General features: G+C 42.3%; 1 protein-coding gene across 2 annotated transcripts in view; it reads left to right on the top strand.

Annotated features, from left to right (window-relative positions):
• LOC126260169 (uncharacterized) overlaps positions 1–20,552 on the top strand; it is a 109,306-nt gene that overhangs the window by 73,089 nt on the left and 15,665 nt on the right. Inside the window, exon 1 of one of the 2 annotated variants that reach the window (XM_049957432.1) lies at positions 14,539–14,773. The exons of the other annotated variant lie outside the window; for it this stretch is intronic. The gene's annotated coding sequence lies outside the window, so the exon portion shown is untranslated. Of the gene's footprint in view, positions 1–14,538; positions 14,774–20,552 lie in introns of those variants that run through there. 2 annotated transcript variants of the gene reach the window in all.

Raw genomic sequence — 20,552 nt, 5'->3', positions numbered from 1 at the left:
GCAATAAACAATACTAATTTAGATCTGTCCAGGTGGGTATTCGTAGGCATTCTAGGACGGTTTAATGCCAATACCCTTGTGAGCACTGCACTACATACTGTTATGTGTTTTGTATCGTTAGAGCAGTAAGGCATTCCTGCGTGCAGACAGGAGATCATCTACGAGACAGTAAGCAGTTAGACAATTTAGAATAGCTGGAGATTTATACTATGAAATCCAATGAGCCAGATAAACTCAGCGTGTATGGTGTTTACTATGTCTGGGCCATATTCGATTGCAAGAGTGACCTGTCTTAATATGCCTATTACATTCAAGGTTTACAGAGACCAGCCAAATGAGAAGTGGATAATTTACCACATTAGGACAGAACGAAAAAAAGGGTATGTGAACAGAGATATATAGGTGATATCCCGCCAGACGAACGGGTGTTATACATAGATGCTATATTTTAGCTGGGGAGACTAATTTTTCCCTTAATTCAAAACCTTATTAAAGTGTTATAACGTATTTCGAAATTCTATAGCAAGATGGAAAATATCTAACATGCGTTTTAATGGTGGCAAACTTCAGTCACGTAACATCCTTCAGTGGTCCATTGCAAATTTGATATTAAAATATAAGAAACAAAATTTATAACCATTTCGGGACATATAGACCAGAACACAATGGCAGGGTTAATCGAGCAGAACAGCAGGGTTAATCACTTTCCGTGGCCAAATAAAACATAAGAACATATTTTTAAACAAATCGCTAAAGTCAGTTTGTCCCTCTCCCCCAAACAAAATACATGTTGTCCTTAGTAGACCCCCCCCCCTCTCCCTACATCCCCAGCACTCTAAGGCACTTATGCACACCACCGAAATGTGATTTGTTTGAACGGGAAGTGGCGGCCTAGATCTGCGGCAGCGGAAATTTACTCAAGCAAAGGGTGTGGGAGCGAAAAGACTCTAAAACTGCAAATTTTCACATAACTTAATTGATGATTTTGGATATATTTCAAGTAACGCATACTATATTTTACTGGCGACACAAAAACCTTTTTATGTACCAAAGAACTGATGGTTATCCACGATTTTTATTTGTACTGTACTTATGTACAAGGCTTCTTTTTTCTGTTGGCGCTATGTATATAGAAGCCAAATCCCATTTGTAGAAAATACGTACTCAAGATAGATGAGGGGCGAGGAGGAGTGAGAGTTTCAAATCCCGAGGCACTTACTAGATTTTTTTTAGTGTGAATGTGAGAAAAACTAATTTAATTTATACGGTCTTCAATTTATGACGTGTAGCATATCTTTTCTGTTAAGACAGTAATGAGAAACGGTAAACCAATGCACGGGTGTCGTTCCTTGGTGAATCACCGTCCCTTCCCTATTTTTGTGTAATGTCGACTTCCATGATGGCGTTCTTAGTATTCCGACTGTTGGGGTAATCAAATTCCCTATACTTTATATCGCTAAATAATGATACAGCACGCTGCATAGGCTCTGCAACCCTAACCGAGCGAGGTGGCGCAGTGGTTAGACACTGGACTCGCATTCGGGAGAACGACGGTTCAATCCCGCGTCCGGACATCCTGATTTAGGTTTTCCGTGATTTCCCTAAATCACTCCAGGCAAATGCCGGGATGGTTCCTCTGAAAGGGCACGGCCGACTTGCTTCCCCATCCTTCTCTAATCCGATGAGACCGATGACCACGCTGTCTGGTCTCCTTCCCCAAAAACTAACCAACCAATCTGCAACCCTAGGGAACTAGACACTGCAAGACACTGCATTCCGGGCGGGTCTGCAGCCAGTTACCCCACAGTACTTTCCGCACTGTGACGTCATCAGCCAGACAGCCGGCACCTGACAGTGTGGAAGTGGCTCGTGTGAAGATCTAGGCGCAATGCGAGGCTTAATAATTATTGTATCAGAATAGCGCGAGAGATGAGTTAATATGCAAGTAATTGTGAAGTTGCAAACTGTAACAATTATGGCCGTAAAAATAGTGGTGTAATATATAATCGATTCCCTAAAAATGCAGTACAAAGGGAATGGGTCACTTGTTGCAAGCGAACAGATAAAATGAACGTTAAAAGTGCACATATTCGCTCAATTCATTCTCTTCCAGAGGAGTACGAGAGTGATTTAAAGAATGAGCTCCTTGGTTTGCAATAAAAATGAAAGTGAAAGCAAACGCATTTTCATCACAATATTCAGCAAACTAGCATGGATGTGCACATACAGCTGAATACAACAGTGAAGCTGCCGGTGAGATAAGCAAGCTAAATATGTTGCCATATCTTGCCGAACAGCCAACGGCCTTGCCGCAGAGGTAACACCGGTTCCCGCTAGATCATCGAAGATAAGCGCTGTCGGGCTGGACAGTACACACATCCATGCCCGAGGCAGGATTCGAACCTGGGATCGTAGCAGTAGCGCGGTTCCGGACTGAAGCGCCTAGAACCGCTCGGTCACAACGGCCGGCTACTTTAAAGGCCTTTACTCGAAAAGCTTATGCTTATTTGAGAAAGCACAACTTTCCTTTGATCTGTTGTGCAACGCTTCAAAATTGGACGAGAATTTTGAAGTGCAATCCAGGAACTTACGAATAAATTTTGACAGTTTTGAAAACAAAGACTCATGCACTTACTTTGTTAGAAAAGAAAATCGTGTTGTGTTTTGACGAAATGTACATTAACGGGCGAATCTGCTATGATGTGATGGAAGACAAGGTCTTAGGACCTCAAAGCAATGTACTACTTGTGATGATTCGTAGTTTGTGTAAATCTTGGAAGGAACCAGTTTGTTATGAATTTGACCTGACTGTGGTTAGTAATCTGTTCCAAGATATAATACTGAAAGTTGAACGTTCAGGGTAGCGCATTGTGCCCATAATGTGTGGAAAAAAAAGAAAATACTGGAGAGTGGCATGAGCTTTGCGTCAACACATCCAAAACATAATTCACAAATCTAGTGGACAAGGAAAGAAAGATCTGAGTTTTCTACGATGTGCCTCACTTACAGGAGCTCCTTAGAAATTACTTTTTTGGGGGAAGTAGTAATTCTGCCTAATGGAACTTCAATAACGAACTAGTTTATTGAGAGCCTTTTAGACAGTTAGAAAGGTGATCTGGCTATAACACAGCACTTATTAGAAGCTCACTTCTGTGTCACAGTCACAGTCAATGAAGAGTATGACGTTTCGAAATCTAGAGTTCTCTTTGGCCATGGCACGCCTCAACATAGTGGATTCGGTCTGAATCTCCCAAATCAAGAGAACAAGTCAAGAAGGGTTCGAGATGTTTGCCGTGATATGCACTTTGAAAACAGAAAGGGCTTGTTGTCGTTTCAACAGGGATTTATCATCCATCCAAGTCTGTTTCAAGAAATAAAAAAGATGAAGGAAGGTATATTCTAACCGACTAAATCAAGACTGTCTGGGGAAATTATTTTTCGAGAATTCGAGGTCTAGTTTCGTCCTATAACAACATACAGCAATGGGGGTCAAGCACAGAATTGGACCTCTTGTTTTCACAGGAAACGCAGACTACGCGCCGTTAAAAAGCACCGCAGTAGTTGCTGATGAGAGAATCATCTACATGTACATTTTACACTCTGCAAACCACCGTGAGGTGCATGACAGAGGGTACCGGTATAACTGCTGCAGATACCGAAACACACGATGACGAATTCATGAAATTCATTACCAGTGAACTTTGTATCGACATGACAGAAGAAAAGCTCAGCGTGCAAGTAGTTGTGACATTGCGCACATGGTAGAGGAGAAAGAATTCCTGGGAACAATCCACGAAAGAAGAGGAAAAATTCTGATGCAGAGGACGTTTCGCCTGACTGTTCACAATATGGAAGGCTATCTTGCATTAAAGTGTCGACCCGTTGATAAATCTTTGGGGTCACGAACTGAAAAATGCTCAGTTCAGTTCTGATTCCTATCTACTGTTGAGCGAGGGGTTCTTCTGATTCTGACAACAGACCGATTGATCATAGCAAAACAGTTCGAAATTATATTTTCCTGTTTTCATGGACATATCATTTATAAGTGTGACAAAGCAGTCAAAACTTTGACAGCAATCATTATTTAACGATTTGCTTAGAAGCAAAATTTCCCCTCGTGCATGAAGATACAATTACTTAGTATGCAAGGATGAGAATTCCCCCCCCCCCCCCTCCCCCACATAAGGCATATGTTAAAAAGTACTAGTGGCAAGCATGGAAGAAAAAACTGCAGAGAAGAAATTGATGTGGACAGCATCTCAACCATGTAAAAATTGTAGATTCGTTTTCCTTCACTCACAACTGACGATTCATACTCTTAAAACTGCGGGATGCAAGTATGTTTGTTTATCAAACTGAATTATTGAATCTAGTGTGGAATTCTTTTCAGTTATATAATTGTAAAGACATATTTATATATGTCTGCTGCTTTAACACATGTTAAAAGCGTTTAAATGATTTACGGAATGTACATGCTATCTAAACCTTCCAACAACCTTGCTATCATACTTCGAGTTGGCTGATGCGGACATCACGGAGAGAAGCCACTCATAGTTTCTTTGTCGAACTGCCTACCCCCCTCCACCCTGCCTGCAAACAACAAGCTTTTATAAATTGTGAGCTATCTGATGTGCACTTATTATATACACATTCTCGGAGTGGTGGCTGTGGGGAGCTACTTGAATCGATGGAAATCAAATGACACCGACCGGAGTTAACTATGTTCTGAGTGCTGCTAACGTGAACTAGCAGACAACACTGCTTTGTGTATCAACTGTACGCAATACACCGCCCGCGCAAACCAAGTTGACTAGCGGCGCGGTGGCTGGTGGGAGCGACAATCGCCCGCACTGACTTGGTTTGGTTCAAAAATGGCTCTGAGCACTATGGGACTTAACTTCTGAGGTCATCAGTCCCCTAGAACTTAGAACTACTTAAACCTAACTAACCTAAGGACATCACACACATCCATGCCCGAGGCAGGATTCGAAACTGCGACCGTAGCGGTGTCGCGGTTCCAGACTGAACTGAAGCGCCTAGAACCGCTCGGCCACCTCGGCCGGCCGACTTGGTTTGGGGTAGGAATGGTTGATCATGAGTTAGAATCGATGAAATGGCCTTTCCTATTATTTAAATAAATAGAGTAATCATATATATTAATCATTTCGTAATGATCGATTGTTCGATAAATTCTTAAGTTACATTTTATTTATTTCTGAGTGTATAAAGCATCATTTTTATGATAAAAAGGATTTTTCTATAGGAAAAGTGTTGCTATGACATGTATATTTCTCTTTCTGTAACTAACAATAGTTGCTCAGTGTAATGAATTACATAGGCCTAGTAGTAAATGAGTTTTGCTATTTGGGGAGCAAAATAATTGATGATGGTCGAAGTAGAGAGGATATAAAATGTAGACTGGCAATGGCAAGGAAAGCGTTTCTGAAGAAGAGAAATTTGTTAACACTGAGTATAGATTTAAGTGTCGGCAAGTCCTTTCTGAAAGTATTTGTGTGGTGTGTGGCCATGTATGGAAGTGAAACCTGGCGATAAATACACTCCTGGAAATTGAAATAAGAACACCGTGAAGTCATTGTCCCAGGAAGGGGAAACTTTATTGACACATTCCTGGGGTCAGATACATCACATGATCACACTGACATAACCACAGGCACATAGACACAGGCAACAGAGCATGCACAACGTCGGCACTAGTACAGTGTATATCCACCTTTCGCAGCAATGCAGGCTGCTATTCTCCCATTGAGACGATCGTAGAGATGCTGGATGTAGTCCTGTGGAACGGCTTGCCATGCCATTTCCACCTGGCGCCTCAGTTGGACCAGCGTTCGTGCCGGACGTGCAGACCGCGTGAGACGACGCTTCATCCAGTCCCAAACATGCTCAATGGGGGACAGATCCGGCGATCTTGCTGCCCAGGGTAGTTGACTTACACCTTCTAGAGCACGTTGGGTGGCACGGGATACATGCGGACGTGTATTGTCCTGTTGGAACAGCAAGTTCCCTTGCCGGACTAGGAATGGTAGAACGATGGGTTCGATGACGGTTTGGATGTACCGTGCACTATTCAGTGTCCCCTCGACGATCACTAGTGGTGTACGGCCAGTGTAGGAGATCGCTCCCGACACCATGATGCCGGGTGTTGGCCCTGTGTGCCTCGGTCGTATGCAGTCCTGATTGTGGCGCTCACCTGCACGGCGCCAAACACGCATACGACCATCATTGGCACCAAGGCAGAAGCGACTCTCATCGCTGAAGACGACACGTCTCCATTCGTCCCTCCATTCACGCCTGTCGCGACACCACTGGAGGCGGGCTGCACGATGTTGGGGCGTGAGCGGAAGACGGCCTAACGGTGTGCGGGACCGTAGCCCAGCTTCATGGAGACGGTTGCGAATGGTCCTCGCCGATACCCCAGGAGCAACAGTGTCCCAATTTGCTGGGAAGTGGCGGTGCGGTCCCCTACGGCACTGCGTAGGATCCTACGGTCTTGGCGTGCATCCGTGCGTCGCTGCGGTCCGGTCCCAGGTCGACGGGCACGTGCACCTTCCGCCGACCACTGGCGACAACATCGATGTACTGTGGAGACCTCACGCCCCACGTGTTGAGCAATTCGGCGGTACGTCCACCCGGCCTCCCGCATGCCCACTATACGCCCTCGCTCAAAGTCCGTCAACTGCACATACGGTTCACGTCCACGCTGTCGCGGCATGCTACCAGTGTTAAAGACTGCGATGGAGCTCCGTATGCCACGGCAAACTGGCTGACACTGACGGCGGCGGTGCACAAATGCTGCGCAGCTAGCGCCATTCGACGGCCAACACCGCGGTTCCTGGTGTGTCCGCTGTGCCGTGCGTGTGATCATTGCTTGTACAGCCCTCTCGCAGTGTCCGGAGCAAGTATGGTGGGTCTGACACACCGGTATCAATGTGTTCTTTTTTCCATTTCCAGGAGTGTAGTTTGGACAAGAAGAGAATAGAAGCTTTCGAAATGTGGTGCTACAGAAGAATGCTGAAGATTAGATGGGTAGATCACATAACTAATGAGGAGATACTGAATAGAACTAGGGATAAAAGAAATTTGTGACACACCTTGACTAGAAGAAGGGATCGGTTGGTAGGACATGTTTTGAGGCATCAAGGGATCACCAATTTAATATTGGAGGGCAGCGTGGAGGGTAAAAATCGTAGGGGGAGACCAAGAGATGCATACACTAAGCAGATTCAGAAGGATGTAGGTTGCAGTAGGTACTGGGAGATGAAGAAGCTTGCAGAGGATAGAGGTGCATGGAGAGCTGCATCAAACCAGTCTCTGGACTGAAGACCACAGCAACAGGCCTATTTGCCATTTTAAACACTGACAGAAAAAATGCAACACCAAGGAGGAGTTGTGCGACATAAACGAAAGTTGGTAGGCATGTTTCTGCATCTGAAACATAATGTCTACTCAGATTTACCGCGAATCGCGTAGCAGTGACGCTAGTAGCGAATTGTCGTCCATGAAGACGAATGGCTCGCCAATATGCTGTCAATATGGTTGCACTATCGGTTGGAGGACGGCATTCATGTTCCGTACAGCCGTTGCGGCGCCTTCCATAACCACCAGAGGCGTACGTCGGCCCTACATAATGCCACCCCAAAACAGCAGGGAACCTCCACCTTGCTGCACTCGCTAGACAGTGTGTCTAAGGCGTTCAACCTGACCGGGTTGCCTCCAAACACGTCTCCGACGATTGTCTGGTGTCTGGTTGAAGGCATAGGCGACACTCATCGGCGAAGAAAACGTGATGCCAAGCCTGAGCGGTCCATTCAGCATGTTGTTGGGCCCGTCTGTACCGCACTGCAAGGTGTCGTGGTTGCAAAGATGGACCTCGCCATGGACGTCCGGAGTGAAGTTGAGCATCATGCAGCCTATTGCGCACAGTTTGAGTCGTAACACGACGTCCTGTGGGTGCACGAAAAGCGTTATTCAACAGGGTGGCGTTGCTGTCAGTGTTCCTCCGAGCCATAATCTGTAGGTAGCGGTCCACTTCAGTAGTAGCCCTTGGGCGGCCTGAGCGAGGCATGTCATCGACAGTTCCTGTCCCTCTGTATCACCTCTATGTCCGAACAACATCGCATTGGGTCACTCCGAGACGCCTGGACACTTCCGTTGTTCAGAGTCCTTCCTGGCACAAAGTGAAAATGCGGACGCGATCGAACCGCGGTATTGACCGTGTAGGCATGGTTGAACTACAGACAATACGAGCCGTGTACTTCCTTCCTGGTGGAATGACTGAAACTGATCGACTGTCGGACCCCCTACTTTGAACAGGCGCTGCTCATGCATGGTTGTTTACATCTTTCGGGGGGTTTAGTGAAATCTGTGAACAGTCAAAGGGACTGTGTCTGTGATATAATATCCACAGTCAACGTCTGTCTTAAGGAGTTTCGGGAACCGGGGTGATGCAAAACTTTTTTTGATGTGTGTATATGTATATATAATCGATTACCAGAATAATTATGATTAATCGAATAACTATAATTACTCAGCCATTTCCAGTTTGTGGTAACTTGTGCTGTGTCAAAACGCACGGGTTACGTTCGCCCTTCCTAGTGCTGAGCATACTACACGATAAATTAATAATAACACCTGGTTATTGTTACTGTAAATACACGTGTACGATGTATTAAAAAAATATGATGTAGAGAACCGACAGCAGCAATGAATAATTAATTAATTGTCGAAAGTTGGCGGGGCGCTGCGTGTTTGTTCGTTTTAAGTGGCTGATGGCTCTGAGCACTATGGGACTCAACATCTTAGGTCATAAGTCCCCTAGAACTTAGAACTACTTAAACCTAACTAACCTAAGGACATCACACATACCCATGCCCGAGGCAGGATTCGAACCTGCGACCGTAGCAGTCCCGCGGTTCCGGACTGCAGCGCCAGAACCGCACGGCCACCGCGGCCGGCTCGTTTTAAGTGGTCCCTATGGTATGACATAAAGAGTTAGTTAGTTCCCATGTAGACCTCTCGCCGACTAAGTGGATATATCGGTGTGCGTCTAAAGTCTGATAGTAGAGCGACCCACTGCGTGATGTAGTGAGGCACCGCAGCTGGCGGTTAAGGCTTGGGAGAGGGTAAGGAGTTTTGATTGGTAGTACCAGTATTTTAATTTGGGTACAGTTCGCAGAGGCAGCGTGGCTATTTAGTCTGTTAGGCCCCTGCTCATATACGTGGTTGTGACGGCTGTTTCCTCCCAAAGCTGAGCAACGGAATATATAGAGATTCTGTGGGATTTTCTGAATAGTCGCTGGTGATACACCGGTTTTGGCGAATTTAGGTGCACGAGCAATCAATTGATTGTCGTCTTGTGGACGGTTTCGGTCGTAAAGTTTGCTGCGGTAAATCCAGCGTGAGCCTGGTTTGAGAGAGAAGTAGATTTGTAGGTGCTGAGTTTTTGGGAATCGGTGGAACCGATATCCTGTCCGTGTTGTACGATTAGTGGTCGCGACTCGCCCAGAGGTAATTGGGTTGTTAGCCGTTTTGTTGAAGTGGTTTGGTAGTGGTTGGTGTGTGTGTGTGTGTGTGTCGAAAAGGGAAAGCCTCCAACACATGTTCGTAGTTGTTTAAATTCCACTATCTTACAGCGGACGGAGAATTTGCTCGAATAAATACGAACTGTTTCATTATATTGTGATAGAGTGCACCAGTAGTTGAGTGGATAAGCGACGAGAAAATAAAGGAACCATTTTACAAGCAGCACACAGCTAAACAAAAACTTGATTAGCCAAGGTGACGAGTGGTTGAATACAAGTAGGGAACTTAGCGGGTCGCGTATTGTCAACGCCTGAAGAGGTTAAGAATTGTTTTAAATTCTCACTTAAGGTTAGACTTCAAGTGGCGGTGGCACTTAGGGTTTTTGTTTAATTTTATTAATTATTGAATTTCTGTGTTGTGGGGTGTAGTCTTTGATGGCACTCGCTCACTTTCGTGAATGAGATTGTATTGAAATACCTAGAGAAAATAAATTCAAGTTTTATTGGGTTAATATAAACATTACGTGTCTTTAATTAGTATCTGGTGTGTGTATATATATTTTACGAGAAAAGAAAAGGGTGAATCCAGAGATTTTAATACCGCGTTGCAGGACACGAGTATACGCTGGTATTTGTAAGTTTGCCCAATCAAAAGTTCATTGATTGAGTTGAACCACGATAAACCTACAGAGGATTGAAATTCTAAAAAGTTAAAAACGATTGCATTGATGGAAAGATTGTCTAAGTAAATGCAAGTAGAATTGAAGTTTTCGTAATTCATTACGGAAAGGTCAACGATTACACCAAGGACAAAGATTATTGAATCTGTGAAGTACGTGACGACGTATTATTTATATAACAACGCTGGGCTAAGTGGCAAGAGATTTAGTGGTAGCATAAACTATTTCAATTCTTATCGGTATTGGTGGAAGCGTCTTAATACAAACTGGTTATAAAACGACGGCATATGGAATAGGAATTTTGTAAGTAATTAAAAAGTTACTAGTCTTTTCCAGAGATAATGTACTGCGTTGTGAGAATTTCGTTGTGTGGGAGAACAATTGCAATCTAGTTGGGGCATTTATCTCGACATAATATAAACAGGTACTGTATTTAAAGAGATTTGATGCTTGGATTCGACCAGTAGCTTAGATAACGAGAGTTGTTATCTAAATCTGCCTATCTTGTAATTATTGCTTGATATTGGTGATCATTGTCATTAGAATGTTTGGATGTGCCTATTCGTAGTGTAATCGTGTCATTGTTCGATCTCGACGTTGTGTAAAGTAAGGGTGCTGTCTTTCATTATTTGATATTCGAGCCGACTGCATAGTCAGTGGTTGAGGTTGTCGCAGTAGTAATTCTATTAAGGGTGATCTGTCTTCAATTTGTTACTTGATAGTGCGATTACGGTACGAACCAGACTTCGAGTAGTCGCCAGGCTCTCCACTACGACTGGAATCAGATAGCGATCCGCAGTCATAACATCGACTGTGAAATTTAAAACTGTACCTAATTAAAGCTGTAGTGGCCGATTGGTTCGCCCAAATATTTTGCGCGGCAGGAAGCCATACATTAACGGCGTGGCGACGTTGGTACAGTACGATCCATTGTCGTTGTAAGTTCGATCTTGGGTACCGCCAGTCGGCGTGTTACAAACTTGGCTCTTTTGCGGGGGACGCTGGGAACGAAAGCACTGCTGCTGAGAAGGAAAAGTGTGGAGGAGCAAGCCCTCCTCCTCCTCTCAGGCAGGAGCACATTGGAATCAAGACTGCATTCATAATGCCTACTGCAATGCTACGCTGCTACGGTGCACTTAGTGTTTCGTACCTAAGGCTGGGCACAGTCCACACTGGTGCGAAGTCATCTGACACCCACCAATTATATTGTGCTAATAGTACGTCTACGAGAGCAGAATCATTACGGTGAATTGACGATCGCAGATATGTTATGTGTAACTGATTTGGAATATTGTATTTACTGGCATTTTCGACCTGTTTAAAACAGTGTCACCTGCTGTCTAAGGTAGCGATGGGAAAGGAGTTAACGACGATTCAAGGCATTCGATTTCATTCGACGCAGCCATTCCCATTAATCATCTCCATAGCACGAGTACCACTACTGTTATCCAAAATCTGTACCTAAAGACTGGAAAGCTGCACAAGTCACACCAATAGCCAAGAAAGAAAATAAGGAGTAATCCGCGGAATTAAAGAACCATCTCGCTACCGTCGATTTGCAGGAGAATTTTGGAACATATACTGTGTTCGAACTTTATGAATTACCTCGAAGAAACCGATTTATTATTAACAGTCAACACCGATTCAAAAAAAATCTTTCTTCTGAAACACAACTAGCTCTTTATTCTCACGACGTAACGAGTACTATCGACAGGGGATGTTAAATTGATTACATATTTTTAGATTTCCAGAAGGCTTATGAAACCGTCCCTCACAAGCGACTTCCAATCGGATTGTGTGTCTACGAAGTGCGAATGGATTCGTTATTTCCTGTCAGGAAGGCCACGGTTCGTAGTAACTGACAGAAAGTCATCGAGTAAAACAGAAGTAATATTTGGCGTTCCCCAAGGAAGTGTTATAGGCCCTCTGCTGTTCCCGATCCACAAAAACGATTTAGGAGACAATCTGATCAGCCCTTTTAGATTGTTTGCAGATGATGCTCTCATATATAGCTTTGTTAACTGCAAATGCCTTAGACAAGATATCTATATGGTGCGAAAAGTGGCAATCGATACTAAATGATGAAAACTGTAAAGTCATCCACATGAGTACTAAAAGGAATGCACTAAATTTCGGTTACACGGTAAATCACACAAATTTAAAGACTGCAAATTCAACTAAATACTTGGAACGACCACATACATAATGTCGTGGGGAAAGCAACCTGAAGACTGCGATTTATTGGCACAATACTTAAAAAATGCAATATGTCTACTAAAGAGACTGCTTACACTACACTTGTCTTCTTCTGGAGTATTGCTTTGTGGTGTGGGATCCGCATCAGATAGGATTGCCCGAGGACATCAAAAAAGGGCTGCTCGGGGGAGAGAGTGCCGTGGATACGATATGCGAATTGGGTTGGCAGTCATTAAAACAAAGGAATTTTTGGTTGCAGCACGATCTTTTCGCGAAATTTCAACCATCAACTTTCTCCTCAGAGTCTTAGAATCGCGCCCATGCACGTAGGAGGCAGAAATGATGATTATAAAAGAGAGAAATCAGAGTTCGCACGGAAAGATTTAAGTGTTCGCTTTTCCCGCGCACTGTTCCAGAGCGAAACGGTACAGAAAGAGCTTTAAGGTGGTTTGATGAACGCTCTGCCAGGCGCTTTATTGTGAATTGCATAGTAATCAATTAAATGTAAATGTAGAAATGACATACTATGTAATGAAACAGAATATCTGTTGTGGAAATTATTGTTTCAAGTCCACTTATAGGCTATCAAAAAAATTAACCAAACTTTCTGTAGTCAAGTTAGGGGGCACCATATCTATTCTAGGACTTGCACAGGCATTAATTATTCGCTGTTCTGTCTTCTGTTTCAAGTTGTTGTTGTTAATCCAGGAGCCCAGGTACTCAAAGTTTTCTACTTGGGCCGATGTTAAATCTCCAACGTGTTACGGGACACTATTGCACATCCGCCTTCTCAGCGTTGTCGACCAACACATTAGTAATTTTGGTTCCTACTGGCATCAGCTATCCACGGTTAAAATTTCGTGACACAATTTTTCCCCATCCCGACCGAAAAAGATGGAATGTACTCTTTCTGCAGGTTCTGCAAAGCTTTGCATCTGTGTTGCTTAGACCAATGGAAAACCGCAGCTGCGCCAAGGAAAACGGCGTAATTTCGCGAGACGTGAGTGATAAACTTAAGCGACTGTTAATGCTGTAGTACTTCTCATTGTGTTGGTCCACGTTATGCTAAAGTTCGATTCATACTACAGACGTCAATGGAACAGAACGACAGCCGCTGTCACCGTCGATAAGTGGTGATTTAATACTAGACATACAATGTCCCTTCCATCAGCCCTGAACCGCACGGTGAAAATGTGGTTATAAGAGTGGAAACTAGCAACGATAAAGTGTATTTAAACGTCAAAGAAAACTTCGTAGTAGATGTCCTTGATAAAGTTTGTAGCTATGACTAACTGCTGAAATGTGAAGCAGAAAGAGTCATCCAGGCATTTCAGATTGTCGACGTTTATTTGCTAGAGGAGATATAAACATACAAAGAAATCAAATAATATTTGTAAGACAATGCAAAGAGCCTGTTTAATTTAACCACTATGATTTTTTGCTTTCGAAGTACAAAATAACGTCAAAAATAACCGTATATTCTCCTTCATGATTACTTATCTTTTGACTGTTAAAAAGAGTTTAATTAATAAAAATTCCCGCTTCACTTTAAGTTACTTATACAAAGTGTAGCCTTTTACTCAGTCCAGGTGTTGTAAAACCTACGTAAATCATTTTTCGCCTTCACATATCTGGCCTCTCTTGCAGAAAAACACTGAATAGAAAAATATCTAATCATGGAACGTTCGCAGAGTATCAAAAAAATAAAGACAAATAATAAAGTCCAAAAAAACACGAAATCCATTACGGTATAGAATTTTGCTGTGAATAAGTCTGCCCTCATCAATCCACCTCCTCGTGGACGTCCACGATGACGCCCCTGCACCAACCTGACACGTAGCAGACCAACTCCACAATCATAAATCACATTAAAAAACGCTGCAGGCACACCCCACGCGTTGATACTGCGTAACAATACATTCTGAGAATAATGTCTCTCCCAAACCAGAGGAAATAGGCTTGCCGCGTGCGTGAGACACCTTTGTTTACTCAGTGATGTGCAGCATCCAGAGAGGGAGAGAGACAAGAGAGAGAGAGAGAGAGTTGTAAGCTAACTCGCAGCGTCATTGCTGAGCATGTGTTGGGTGCTATCGCGTACAGCGTCACTGAAGCATTTTGCATCGCCTTGTGGTAGGGCGGGCGCCTGCTGTGTGACTGAAGCTGCTGATTCACGGGTGGGGGGACGCACGTGTTGAGCCTCGCTGACCTTGCCACGACTGAAACAGCAGCGTAACTGTGGATATCGCCGATTACTGCTGAGTGAGCGGCCGCTACTTATATCAACGTACATCCTAGCGTCACATCAGTCGGGCGACGACGCTTGCCGAAGAGGAGTTGAGAAGCTTTGTATTTCAGGTAGGCCACGACAAGTGTGTGCAAACGCTGATGCTCCTGACTTGTCATTTGAAAACCTGTGGACCATTGTTGGTAATTTTTGACAGGAAAGTGGTTTAAAGTTTTTTTTGTACATGCATAGGATGTTTCCTGTGAAGTAGAAGCCGTAGATATTTTCTTTCTTTGTTGTGCCTGATTGATAGACGCAAAATGCAAACTATAAAACACTAGTTTTCCCTCTTTTTGCTTTACACTACAGTATTTTTCATATTTAGTAGGCAGTGTGGAACCTTCTTTCTTACTCTTTATATCTCACAATCATTATTTCTTTGTGGACAACAAGCACTCAGTTACTTAAAAAACACAGAATAAGGGTACCGAACCGTAAGTCTATGAAATATTGCAAAGACTAAAAAAGCTCAATGAAGATACCGTATAATACTGTTTGAACTACGTTAGGAATCTTTGCTCCCTGGATTTTTCCAAGCGATTTTGTACTTGTTTCCTCAGTTTGTTTACACTTTGAAACCTATTTTTCACAGCTGCCATAAATCTTCTGGTTACATGTCAGATATCACATTCTGGTATTATATGTAGATTAAACTGGCAGGTTCCGGAGAAAGCTTTGGTACGTTTGCTTAAATGCATAAAGGTATTTATTTATTTTTATTCATTGAAGGTTCACCTCAGAATGATATAGGCACTGTCATGCTAATATACAGTGAAAATTAATAGCTCAAAATATACATAGACACAGAATATATATGTACCATAGAATGGAATGAATAGAAACAGTTTTTATTTCTGTTCACACCGCAGAGAGGAGGAATAGAATCAGGGATGTTAATAATTTTTTTCTATTTATTGGTCTTTGGCGTGAATAAAGAGAAGTCAGAATTGTTTCTTTGGATCTAGGAAAGTAAGAAACAATTCATCTGGTTGAGAAAAAGTTTTATTTAATACAAAAACTAAGAATGTTGCATGAATTGTATTTTACATTGATTCCCTACAACCTAGGAAAACAAAACTTCGAATGGTATTCTTCTGTCTTCTTATATGGTAGCATAGGAACATTTATGGACATTTTGTTTCTGATTGCCCCATTGTTTCTATTCACCCCATTTTATGGTATGCATTCGGAGGATAGGACAAGACAGGTAGTCGGGACAGGTGGTTGCCGTGGTCTTGATGTAAGAACTGTCTTGGCATTTGCCTGAAGTGATTTAAGAATAACTAAATCGGGACACCTGAGTCAGTGTCTTAACAGCTGCCCTACCTCTTTTGGTTGCTCACTATTCTGTAATATTCTTTGGTTTACGCACAATTTACTTTTAATATGAGATGTAGTTTTGCTCTTCATCACTGGACACACTGACACCTGCTGGTGATTCCTGGACAATGGACATGCTGCTGTGCCCCTCATACTAACTCCAGTCTGTTTGGAAAACTGGTCGTAGGTCCATAAACTTTCAACTACATTCTGTGCACATCATCATGTCCTTCCTTCGTATACTTAAAAAACTTAGTCAGCATCCCCTATGATGTGTTCGATGCTGAACTCAGGTGATTGACAAGACATTATATGGTGCATTTTAGATCTTGAAACATGATTTTTTTGTAAAAGCTTTAAACTATGATCATGTACTGTAGTGCAATATGATGCTTCTATCTGATCTGAGTTCTCTAAGTAATCATTAATAGTGTTGTCTGTATTTCTTATGAAGAATGTTTTGCTGTTTTTTTAAACAGATGTATTGTAGCAATCTTTCTCCTCACCTTGGGCAATTTATTATATAATTTTATTTCTGATCGAAAGTACTGTTTTGAGTATTTTGTTTGGTTTTCCTTGGTGAATGTAAGTCCAGACTGGGTCTTCTTCTGTGATTATGTGTAGAACTGCTAATGAAATGCTTAGTAATGTTTTCCTTGACATGCACCACAGACTGGTGACTGTACTCACTTGATGCAGTGCAGTAAGGATGCCCACTTTTTTCAGTAGTTCTTTACAGTGAAACTGACCAATACTTTTGATTATCATTCTTAGATTAAAAATTGTGTGCCCATTTTATACCTTTGAACACCAGAAAAGAATCCCATAGCTAAGAACTGAGTGTATTTAGGAATGACAAGTCTCTATAAGACATTGTTACAATCCTATGATAAAACCTATGAACGTAATATGCTAATGACATTCTTATTGTCAGTATCTTGTGTGTTCATTGCATGTTAAGTGACAGTCCATATTCGTCCCTAAAAACTTTGTTTGTTACATAATCTGTGGTTTATCATGAATGCTTAATGTGACAGAGATGTTTTCCTTTTTTATGTTTTAGCGTATGCTGTTCATTTTCTTGATTTATACTGCTCAGTTGTAGATGCCCTTGAGAGTTTCATTTGCTTTTTCTAGTAGGAGCTCTGGTGTTTTATCAGTGATTATAATATTGCTGCCACCACCAAAGAGAATTTTTTCCCAAGTCTACTGTCTAGAATCTCATTGATATATGGCATATTAATAACAGAAATAGACCCAATACACTACAATGAGGAACACTGATGTTCATATGTTTCTTATCTAACAACTGTTTTACTAAAAATTTATCAACAGCATGCATGTTAACTATCTCTACCTTTTGTATCCTGTTTTTCAGACAAGAGTTTAACCACTTGTTTGCAATTCCTCTTACATCTAGTGCTACACATTATGGTGTTCATCAATAATGAGTCAGCTTGGTGTCTTCTTCCAGTGTTGTACTCACATGAAACATAACTTGTTCCATTTGCATTGAGGATGTTTGTGTATGTTCTTCTATAAGACGTTAGAGTATCATGTTTACTCTATAAGGGTAACCTTATCATTCCTAATGCCATTATAATTCCAAATGCCATATACTATCTTTTCACAAAGCAAACAGACCCAGAATATTTCAACAATAATGGTAAATCTGTTAATATTTTTTATGATGGGACACAGCTAATTGCATGCAATTTTAGCTATCCAGTTCTTGAGGGAATGCAGATAGCAGAGTAAGGAAGATGTGCCTTTCACTTACAGAATGAGAGGAGTGGTCCAGAAAAGTACACAACATTTCCATAATAGAGTGTAATGTTACCAATGAGAAGAACACCAAAAAGACATAATGAATGCAGACATATTTCTTATAGTCAAAGTTCAAACTGGGTTGTAAATTAATAGATGCAAGTCCTACTCTGGTGTCAAAAATTAAGCAACAAATAGAAATCTTGTAAGGTTGCGTTTATTTTGCTACAAAATAATATAAACAGGTGACAGTAAAGTAGAAACAGTGTAAAGAATACAGAATGTAAGCAACTGAAACATGCATAACAGTGGAAAAAATTGCACTTCATTTTTCCAATGTAACAGATTTGCATGCACATTATGGCAGCTGGTTAATGTGCTCAGCATGGGGTGTGACTACCTCCGGTAGCAAGACAGGCCTGAAAACAATGGTTCATGCTGTGAATGATGTCATCAATCTCATGTTGAGGCAATAACGCCCATTCCTCCTGCAGAGCTACTCGCAAGTCATGGAGAGTGGTTGGTGGATGCTGATGTGATGCAGTCCATCTCCCTAGGCATCCCAGACATGGTCTGTAGGATTCAAATTGCGAGAGTGAGGAGGCCACGCCATGCGTGCAATATCTTCTGTTTACAAGAAAACATCAACCACCCATGCTCTGAGGGTTGAGCATTATCATCCATCAGTATTAAATCTGGGCCACAGTAGCTCACAACAACCGCACATGATGTCCCAAGATGTCATTATGATACCTGACAGCAGTTAAACCTTGCCTATTCACTTGTACAATTTTGTGAAGAGGCGTTCGAGTGGTCAACATAATCCATGGCCACACCATTAGGGATACCCCTCGATATAGGTCCATTTAGACAATGTTTGGGTTCCGAGATCATGTACCATGTTTCCTCCAGATGCAGATCTATTGAGAAACCCTCACCGGACTAAATCGGTACTCATTCATGAAAAGGACATTGGCCCACTCTTCGACCATCCAGGTGCCATGTTGGCGACTCCACTTTATCCATTCCCTTCTGTGAAGACGCAACACAAGTATGCGTACACCAGATCTCTGACAATAAAGGCGACTCTGCCGAAGCCTTCTGTACACCATTTGCCTCGATACAACATGTCCAATAGATGCTGAGACATCTGATGCCAGTTGCCATATAGTATTAAGGCAGTAATGTCATGCCCTTACAGCCAAATAACGATCTTCTCTTCCTGATGTCACATGTGTTTGGCCCTGCCCTGGTCTTTGGGATACTGTTTTGGTCTCTATAAACTGTCACCGCATCTGAGAAACAACAGAACAATTCTCATTAAGAGTTCAGGCCATCAGTTTGCAACTGTCCAGCTTCCATTCTTCCTATGGTCCCCCGCTGCAAAGAGTCTGGTAGGCATCTTGTCTGCACCATACTGCACTGTCTGTGAATTTATACACAGCGATTGTGGATGTGGGACTAACAGGCAAACACTGCCCCATTGGTAGGTGCACTGACGTCATCATCGGCATGGTTGTCTGTTGACCGGAATGCCATCTTTCATGCAGAACACAATCATACAGACACTTTTTGACAGTTTGTATGATTATTTCATGAAGTAGACACAGAATGGACAAATAGCAGTTAGTTGCTTTAATTTTTAGCACAAGTGTGCATTATAGTATATATGGGTTCATAAAAAATATCAAATTCAGCAACAGTCTGAGTGTAGAAACAGAAATTTGAGCAATAATGTTGAGGCTGCTCATCTGCAGAGATGTCATTGGTTCTAAGGTTTGCAGCTGCAGATATTTTTGTTTGCCTCTAGTTATCCAAGGGGGCTAGAGATTCTAAGCATAAAATATTGGGCACACTTTACATAAAAACTGTTGTTTTATATACTGTATTTGACTTTTTAAAGTTATGGAGTGCTTCCTCACTCTTGTGGAATGTTGGATAAAGCTCATTTCCACACCAACAGTTACTTCCCACACCTACAAGTTTAACGGGCTGTTAATCTGTACCCTGAAATTCACTGTAAAGTGCATGGAAGAGGGCACTATGCCACCGTATATTAGATTTCTTCCTGTTCCATTCACATATGGTGTGTGGGAAGAATGACTGTTTAAATGTCTCTGTGATTAATGTCTGTTTAAATGTCTCTGTGATTAATGTAATTCCTATATGATTGATATTCAGGTGGTTCACACACTTTGCAGTGACCCCCTCATCGTGGTTGTACGAGGTGACGAGCAATACATCCATCATTTTGAATAAAGGTGACTACAACACTTAAAATTCAGCTGATTCTCAAGGAGGATACTACTGGAAACTGCCACTGAGGAAGACATCAAAACTCCTAAAACAGTGATCATTGGAAGAAGCCGTTATTAAGATTCTCCTCCCTCAGAAACTGAGACCACCTACGCTTTATGGGCTGCCAAAGATCTACAAAAGGGGTTCTCCTCTTTGCCCCATTGTGAATGCTATGGTTCACCGATTAACAGAATGCCAAAACATCCTGCCAGCCTTGTTACACCACTTGTGTGTGTCTGTGTGCAGCACATCAAGAACCAAACTAAACATCTGCATTTTGAAAAAGGTGATATAATGGACAGTTTTGATGTGGTCTCTCTGTTTACACATGTTCCTGTCAAAGACTGCATAGATCTTATCTCCCAGTTACTCAATAGTATGACTGTGGGAGTGCTTAGGCATAAGTTGACATCATCGTATTGCAACCAGTTAGACGGCATAGCGACTGGAAGTCCTTTAGCTCTA

This window comes from Schistocerca nitens, chromosome 5 (genome assembly GCF_023898315.1).
Source record: "Schistocerca nitens isolate TAMUIC-IGC-003100 chromosome 5, iqSchNite1.1, whole genome shotgun sequence".
NCBI lineage: Eukaryota > Metazoa > Arthropoda > Insecta > Orthoptera > Acrididae > Schistocerca > Schistocerca nitens.
This window is presented reverse-complemented; position numbering and strand designations above follow the sequence as displayed.